This window comes from Thamnophis sirtalis, unplaced genomic scaffold (genome assembly GCF_051295495.1).
Source record: "Thamnophis sirtalis isolate CommonGarterSnake01/CBP01778 unplaced genomic scaffold, rThaSir2_p1.2 scaffold_4, whole genome shotgun sequence".
NCBI classification, from domain to species: Eukaryota; Metazoa; Chordata; class Lepidosauria; order Squamata; family Natricidae; genus Thamnophis; species Thamnophis sirtalis.
In genome coordinates this window covers 50,534,924-50,544,105 of record NW_028261384.1, presented here as the reverse complement: position 1 = coordinate 50,544,105, position 9,182 = coordinate 50,534,924, and the positions used below count along the sequence as shown (strand labels likewise).

The 9,182-nt window shown below is 39.8% G+C and overlaps 1 pseudogene; it reads right to left on the bottom strand.

Moving 5' to 3' along the window:
• Positions 1-7,520: 7,520 nt before the first annotated feature.
• Positions 7,521-8,187, bottom strand: LOC148045840 (ras-related protein Rab-2A-like; annotated as a pseudogene).
• Positions 8,188-9,182: the final 995 nt, after the last annotated feature.

The window sequence follows — 9,182 nt, the reverse complement described above, 5'->3', positions numbered from 1 at the left end:
AAGAATACATTTGGGTCTTTAAAAGTCACAGGTAAAGGCAGACATCTCTAAGAAATGAGTTCTACTATTGAGGTGACACTATAGCGTCTTTTCCGTTGTTTGCTTTAATGTAACTCCTAATTTCAGTGACTCTGTAAGAACTACAACAAATCCAACAACTTCAAGTCATAATAGAAAATCAAAAGCATGCTTTTTCAGTCACTGATAAATAAGAATACTCCAATGTACAAAATGAACACTAAGTCATCTGCGAATGCTTGTTCTTTGTAATGTTCTTTTTTTATTTCCAAATAAAATTTGGAATTTATTTCTTTTATTTCTGGATCTTGTGTAATCTTTCTAAGCAAGACTTCCAGGCTTAGTATGAATAATAGAGGAGATAGTGGACATCCTTGCCTTGAGCCTTTACTTATGCTAAAAAAAATTGTTCTCTCCCTGTTTACTAACACTTTCGCCGTTTCTTTGGAATATATTGCTTGGATCGTATTTACAAAGTTTTCACTAAGTCCATACCTTTCAATAGTAATAAACTCCCAGCTCATATTATCAAAGGCTTTTTGTGCATTCAAGAAAAGCAACACTAGCTATTTTTCAGGATGGGCTTCGTAATATTCCAATATGTTCAAGATAATCCTCATATTATTTTTTAGATGTCTTTTAGGTATGAAACCATTTCCATCAGAATGTATAAATTCGTTTAGGAATCTTTTTAATCCCACTGAAATTATAGAGGCATATATTTTGTACTCTACATTTAATAATGATATTGATCTGTAGTTTTTTTTTTAATCTGTTGGGAATCTGTATCTTCTTTTGGTATTAATATAATATATGCTTATGTCCATGTAGGAAGTTATCACCCAGCCCTCTCCCAGAAAAATGAAGTATCCTAGGAAATATTGAAAAGGCAGAATATTTCTCTGGATGTGAAAAGGAAGAAACATGTTTTAAAAGACAGAATAGCTCCCTGTAGCTTCCTGCCCATCCCCACTTTGTCAATGGGCCATTAAGAAGGCCAAGCTAGTCCACTTTACATAATAAAGAGTTCTCCCCTTCAGCTCCAGGGGATGGGATTAAGGCATGATAATATTGGCCCATTATCCATCTCGCCACATGGCATCTGAGAACTCAACCAAACCTGGATTCAAAACGCAGCCTAGAGAGTTGCTCCTGCATGGCCCCATGGAAGTCTGACAATCAATCAGAATACAAGTTCAAGATCAAAGGCCAGAGGGGGATAAAACCAGAGACTCAGCATCTCAGTCGGCCCTCTCTCTTCTCCACCAACATTGAAGCATGTGATCACCTTTTCTGTTCAGGACTCAAGCCATGTGATCCTGTCCTCCATTAAACCATCTTTCCAAGCAGCCTCCATGTCTCCAGTGTCTTTTTTCCCCACTTGGAGCCAAACCCAGAAGGACATTTCTTTCATCACATGTTTTGGGGAGCTTGGTTTTTGATAGCACTTCATTACAGACATTCAGCCTTGACAGTCTTACTGTCTCTTGTAAATGTTTATAGAATTCTGCCAGAAGCCCATCTGGTCCAGATGTTTTGTTGTTTTTTGTCTTTTAATTGTTCCTGTTATTTCCATTGTTGGAATGGAATATTATTGTCGTTATTTTTTTGTTTAACATTGCTCTCAACATTTTTCCAAATGTTGTTTTATTGTATCTTCTGCCATTTTTTTCTTGACTGTAGAATTTCCTTAAAAAATTCCTGGATCATTCTTTTTTGTCTTCATTGTAATAATGGAGAATTCCTTTCTCATCTATCAGTTTGTGTATCATTTTCTTCTCTTTCTCTTTTTTTCAGTTTGTATGCTAGCCATCTGCCTGGCTTATTTGCATTTTCAAAACAAATTTGTTTCGCCATTTTAATTTTTAGTGTGATTTTCTCTTGTACTGTTAGGTTCAATTTATGTTTTATTAGATCAGTTTTCTCTTTTTGCGGGGGAGGAGGTCATTTTGCAATTCTGTCTCCAATTTTTTAAGCTGTATAGTGTATTTTGCTGTTTTTTCCTTTCCTTTTTCTTGCTATATATGTTATTGCTAATCCTTGGATATACACTTTTGCCATGCCCCAAACAGTTTGCAGTGATGTTTCTTTTTTCCTATTTTCTTTGAAGAAAATTTTGTCCAATGCAAGGGCAGTGAAGGGCAGCCCTTCCGGGCAGGAAGAGCTGGCGAGGGGGTGGCGGTGGCATCTGCGGCGGCGGCGCAGAGTCGCAGCAGTGCCATCAGCCGGGCAGCCTCCATCAGGCAGATGGAGATTAGAAGCGGGGCAGTTGCTGGGGCTTTGGCGGCTCCTAGCTCCCGCGCCACTTGTTGGCTGCCCTTCGCTGCCCTTGCATTGGAGATAGCCAGGATGCAGACATTTGCAGAGGATCTGGAACCTTTAAAAAACCGAGCGATCAGGTTGATCAGGATTTTTTTTAAAAAAAACGCCGGATTCCTTGAATGCCCGCACGTGTGCACAACGCAGCTAGGCAGGGGGAGCTCCGCTTGGGATGACCCAGCTATGGAGGGGCAGTGGCAGTAAGCTGGGCAGACAACCTGCTTGCTGATGAAGACGCACTGGACGTGGCAGGGGCCCGCAGCCGGGAGCAGAGCCAGCCTCTGCTGTGGGGATCGGGTGCCGCTGGGTCCCTGAGGCGGCAGCAGCAGCAGTAGCAGTTCCCAATTGGGACCGGGCGCCCTTAGCGTAGCAACCCCGCATTGCTCGTAATCTTGAAGCTCCACGCGAAAGGGCCGAATGCGGAGGAAAGGAAGGCACGTCGGGCATCCAGATCGCAGTGAGGAGGAGGAGGAGGAAGGGGAGGAAAAAGGTGAGGGTGGAGGGAAGCAGGCAGAAGCAGCTGCAGCAGCAACAACCATGCTGCCTGGGGTGGGCGTGTTCGGCACCAGCCTGACCGCCCGGGTCATCATCCCGCTTCTAAAGGATGAGGGCTTCGCGGTCAAGGTGCTCTGGGGCTGCACTCAGGAAGAGGCGGAAGAACTGGCCAAGGAGATGAGCGTCCCCTTCTACACCAGCCGGATAGATGAGGTCCTGCTGCACCAGGATGTGGATTTGGTCTGCATCAACCTGCCGCCTCCCCTCACCAGGCAAATCGCAGTGAAAACTCTGGGTGAATCTCCGTGGAGAGCTTGGCGGGCAGCTGGCTGGACTTCCAAGAGGTGGGGGGGAGAATGAGGCCGTGGAAGAAGCGGCAGCTCCTTGAAATGAAAAAGGCCTGCTTCTCCCCCCTCTCAATGGTGTCCCGCTTTACCAATTTTAAAATCTGGTCACTTTATTTTTGTAGAACTCTTTCTATTGTTTGCAACATATATTGCAATCAAAAGGATCTGTTTCCGGTTTATTGGAAACTCTACCATCAGTATTCTCCCTTCTTTATATTTGTTTGGTTTTTAATGACTCTCTAACATATAATGCCACCCCTCTTTTCTTTCAATGTTCTAATGCTGAATATAGTTTCCAGATTTTGGGGTATTCCAATAAGTTACCATGTTGTTTTTTAATATGCACTTCCTGAAGACAAATTATATCCAATCTTAATCTTTGTAGTTTTCTTAAGATTTTTTCCCCTTTCCATGTGGGAGTCCAATCCATTTATGTTAATAAATAACATCTTTGCTTCTTCCATCTTTTCATTTGTATATAGGTCTTACCCTTCTAGTTTTATCTCCCTCTGTCCTTTTATTATTGCATTTTCTCATTTTGCCCGCTCCTTTCTCCCCTTCTCTCTTTCTTCTTGAGTCCTTTTCTTCTATTTGTATTTCCTCTTGACTTTTACTTTCTACCTCCTCTCTGCATTCCTGTTCTTCATTTGCAGTGAAATGCTGTTCAAAGAATTCATGTGCTTTATTTAATGGACCCACTCTAAGTTTTGCCAGGTGACCAGAATTCCTTCTGGTATCAGCCATCTGAAAGTCGTATTATATTTAATCAATTGTGCTGTCAAAAATTGGTGTTGTCTCCTCCACTCTCTAACTCTCCTGGGGATCTGATTTAATCTGATTTCTCTCCCTTTATACTCCAAGGGGTTCTCTCTAGTTCTTTTATATATTTCATCTCTCAACATCTTTTTAGTGACTTTTTTGGTAGTTTGTGTCTTCTTGCATAATTCGTATGGATTCTAAATATTTCATCAATTTTCCTTTCTATCTCTTGTTTATCTTTCTGTAGTAGTGCAGCCAGCAATCCTGTCATCACGTCAGCTAGGTCTTCCTCTTTCACAATGTTCTGAAATCTCAAATAGTAGCTTGCCTTCTCTATCTCTAGAAAAATTACTGTCTCTTCTAATTCTTTGTTGGCCTGTGATACATTTTGGTCCATTTCCTCCATTTTTTCCCGTTTGCTCAGCCTTTATTTCCATTTTCTATATCCTCTGTTCATTCTTCACTATCATTTGCTGAAAATTCCTAATCTTTTCATCCATCTTCCATATATCTCCCTTCATCTCCCCCATATCATTCTTAATCTCATAATGGCTTTTTGACATAGCTTCCTGACTTTTGGTCATTGCTTCTTGGATCGATAGTAACATCGCTTGCATACTCTGAAGGGAACTTGTTTTCTCCAGATCTAGCATACTTTATTGATCTTTGGTTGGATGGGCTTGATGCTGCTGCTGCTGCTGAGGTATAGATGCAGCCTTCTTACATTAGACATATTTGATATATTTGTTATCTCTAATAATCAGCAGGAAGCTTGTCAGGGGAGGAAAGACAAAATGGTTATATCTACACAGAGAAAAACTTTCCCACACACCCCAGGTGTACCTCCTTCAATTCTCTGGTATTGTATCTGTAGAAATATACCCACGATCTAAATTTTCCAATCACCACCATTTAACAAAAAATAAATCTTTGATCTACAATATTAATACAGTATTAATTGTTCTGTTAAGTCTGTTAATTACTCATACTTAAGGGTATAAGTATAATCTTTATTGTCATTGTACTTAAATACAATGAAATTGGTGTTTCCTTTATTATTCTTCCTTCAACAATTAAATTTATAATCTAAATAGATCTGTCTATGCTGCTATTGTTATATTCCTTTTACAAATCCTTTTAAGAATTAGAATATATAATCCATCAAGGCCCCAAAACCCATCAGGTCACTGAGCTTTCCTTTCAGAGAAGTACTTAGATGAAAACACAATTTCCAAGTTCACAAAGAATATTTCTTTTTTCACTTTTCCACAGCTCCAGCTGTTCACCAATTGTCTCTGGATATCTCAAAAGTTGTTATGGAGTCTTTATAAATCTGACCACACTCATGTCTTACAGTCTCTTCTGGACAGTATATGGCCCTCTTATTCTCTTTTAAATGCTCAGAAAGTTAGCCCTCAAATGTTCCAAATCCAAGGTCAATCCCCAAAATAGTAATCAATCCAATAAATACTAATAAATCCAATAAGTATTAATAAATATATTTCTACTGATCCTCCAATATTTAAAGTTCTTTCAAGGTAGTTCACCCAGGTTTTCTTTTCGTTCAGGCTTAGTTCCTTAATTTCTCCCATTCATTTCCAGATCTATCAGTAGCTCTAAAAACTTATTTGCCGCTATTTTTGGGGAGCAGATATCCTGTTCCACCATTTTTTTGAGTTCCACTTTTCACAAAGTTTTAATATTAAATCAGAATAGCTTCATTTGCAGAAAGTTAGAAATTTTTCACCCAGTATAGCCACATTACTCTTTGATTCTTCCTTTCCTGTCTTTCACCAAGCTGTCACAGCTTCGGGTCACCATGTTGACTGTCTTCTCTCCTGTCAGCTCCAAGGGGTTTCCCCTCATTCTAGCGGGAGATTGCCTTTCTCCATACAATCTTCAGGGCTTCCCCTCTACCTTCGTCAACCCCTCCAGGGTTAACTTTTACCATTGAAGATTTCCAGACAGGCAAAATCGGATGGGAATAACAGAGTCCCATTTCCCCCATCCACCTCACTACAATGTCACTACCGGAAGTCCTTTGAGTTTCTTTCTATATGGATTTTTTTTTACTTTCAAAACTCGGCATTTGGCTCAACCTGAAGACCTCTCCTCTGGGGAAACCTAAGAAGATTCAGCACAAACATGAGGCTATCGTTTCTAAATCAGAAATTATATATAGATTTTAGAATCAGAATAAGATTTGAGACCCAATCCCTACACTAGATTGGGTATTGGAGGAAGACAGAACCATTTTTAGCTCCCTGTCTATTGAATTTATATGTCAACTGGTTAGCAAAGTAACTCTCAGATCCAAATTTCCATCTGTTTAGAATTGCAGTTATGGATATTATGCAGATAATGCTTTATGCTATTATCTAAAGATCCCAATTGGCCTGAGATACACAATCAAATTCTAATGTGCTAGGACAGTGAAAAAGATCTCATCTGAAACTTCCACATTAATCGTCTTCACTAAAATATTCAGGAAGCTTTATTAAGGCAAGAAATTGAGCAGATGGTTGTATTCAAATAGTTAAGTGTTGCCTTACAAGATTCAGAGTTAGGAATACAAACACCAGTGTGGTGATTGCACAGGTTCAAAAAAGTTGTTCAGCCATCCTATTCTTCAATACAAAATGTAGAGACTCTATCCCTACAGCTCTCAAATTATTCACAGCAAAATCCCTGGTTCAGCTGCTCTTTAGTTCCCAGTTAGGCCCCTACCTAAATTACACACAGATGTAAATTGTGCAACCCAAGTTTACAAAAACAGTATTCCAAGCCCTAGAATGCATATCTAATGGAATTTTGAGATTAGAAACTGGTCAGATGATTATTGAGATTAGAACATGGTTATTAATCTTTTTTTTGGATTTTCAATGTTTTCTCTATTTTTATTCATAATATGTTTAACCGACACAATTAAGGCAAGCAGTTAATCCATTTCTGAAGAGGTGTTATGTAAATTGTGAGCAAATAGCAAACATATGGCTTTAAAATAGGTAACACTTAATATACATATTATTTTGGGGAGATGGGGACTCTAGAATGATAAGACAGCAAACATCTAACATATCAGTAAATTTAAAATTCAATAGCTAAGCAATTTCTAATAATGCTTTGCACTTCCAAGCTCTCAATGTATTGAATTTATGCACATGTACTAAAGAATTATAGCTTGGAAAATACATCCCAGCAGATTGTTAAACTATATATACAGAAAGTAAATGATAAATACAGGATTAAGAATCCTTTTTTTCCAGATCTGACAATGGACAAAATTGAGGACAGTTCTACAATAGTAAACATTATATAACCACAGTAGCAGGGCCATCTAACTACATAAACTGAATAAAGTACTCAGATGACTTTGTATTGTTTAATACAGTTCGTAGTCATGAGCACAAGACAATCTTTGACAAAAGTAATCACAACAATGGACTTCAAATGGAAATATAAACATGAATACAATTTCCGAAACCTGTATTTTAAGTGAATGTTAACCATTTATTCAAAGTTGTACAAGATTTTAAGAATAAAGTCTTCCGCAACATGATGCCATTTTACAATAATTTCATGTCATAATCTGAGGGGAGGATGAAAGTTAGTAGGTCTCATCAGGCAGCTAGGTTCAACAGCAGCTTGTTGTCCTCCTTGATTGTCTGCAAGTGTTCATTAGTAGCAACATGCTGAGGGCCGATTTTAATACCATTTGCCTTATTATTGTCAAAAACTCCCTCCTGTATTTTTTTTATAGATTTCCTTTCCTGTGTTAATAAATGGCTCTTCTACATTTGAAGCAGTTTTGGCAGCTGTTTCCATAAAGATAAGGCCATGCTCTCTTGCAAATGCTTCACCTTCTTCTTTTTTCACTTCTCTTCTAGCCTCTAAATCATTTTTATTTCCAATTAGCATAACCATATTGGAATTAGAATGCTGGTGGGCATCTTTTAACCATGTTGTCAAACGATTGAAAGTATCCCTCCTTGTAATGTTATACACTAGTAAAGCACCTGCTGCCCCTCTGTAGTATGACCTTGTGATGGAACAGAAGGCCTCCTGCCCAGCTGTATCCCATAACTGAAGTTTTATCTGTTTCGGTCAATGGTTATTATTTGAGCACCAAATTCTACACCTAGAGTAAGGTTGGTTGAAACCTTTTGTCTGTAAACTGCAACAATACACATGATTTTCCAACACCTGTGTCCCCGATTATGATATACTTGAAGATATATGCGTGGACCATGTCTTTCCGATCCCCGCCACTTCATCCTCCTGCATTCTCTGGTAGAACTGTCTGTCCTCTGTGCTACAGCGTGATGCCCCCTCTGCCCTTCTATGTCAGAGCTCGTGCTATGTAAGATTTGAAGTCATTAGCGACCCCTCCCCTCTGCATGTGCTGCACAACTTCTAACTACCCCTTTTCTCTTTCCGAAGCAGTCACCAGCAATCTCTCATGTTGGCCCTTCGGCTGTGCCAGCATGCAAGCTCCCTTTTCCTATATTAGTCTGGTTTCCCTAGGACTGAGGAATCTTTTTCCTTGGCCATGCCTCCTGGTACTTTCAACGCGAGATTTTTTCCTCAGTCTGGCCCATTTGGACTAGTTTTATTGAGTTTCAGCTTCTAATTTACCAATTGCTTGGACTCTCCTTTTTATTTACCTTTTATTTCCTATTTTTTCCTTAGTCTTTTAGTTGTATTTTGTTCCATTTTCCTCTTATTTTTCTCCCTTCAAACTCCGTTTATTTCCAGCCTTCAAATTGAGGAAGGAGCAGGCATGAGGTGCTCTGTCTGCCGCACCATTTGCAGATGGCAGTGGAGCTTCACAGGGGGTCTTACTAGCCCCAATCACGGCGGCTGCCAAGAGTAGGGTGTTTCTTTGAAGCCTTTTTTGCATTTTTTTTGCCTTGCTTTGCCTTCCAATGAGCTGCGGAGAGTTTATGGCTGCCTTTGAACAGCGTGGGCACCATTTTCTCTCCTTCCTTCCCCCCACAGGAATGGTGGCCATTTTCTGGGCTGTGTTTTTCTGCATGCCCTTTTTATCCGGCAGTTTTTTCCCCACTTGCCTGTCTCCAAGCAGATCTCCGCCCAGTGGCTAGCTGGCCCAGTTCGGCTGGGTCACTACCACCTCTACCTCTACCCCGGACAGAGTTGTCCTTCGACTGGACCCTGCCTTCATCCCAAAAATTAACATTTGGTTTCATAGGGTGCAAGTGGTAATTTTGTCTAACTTTTGTCTGT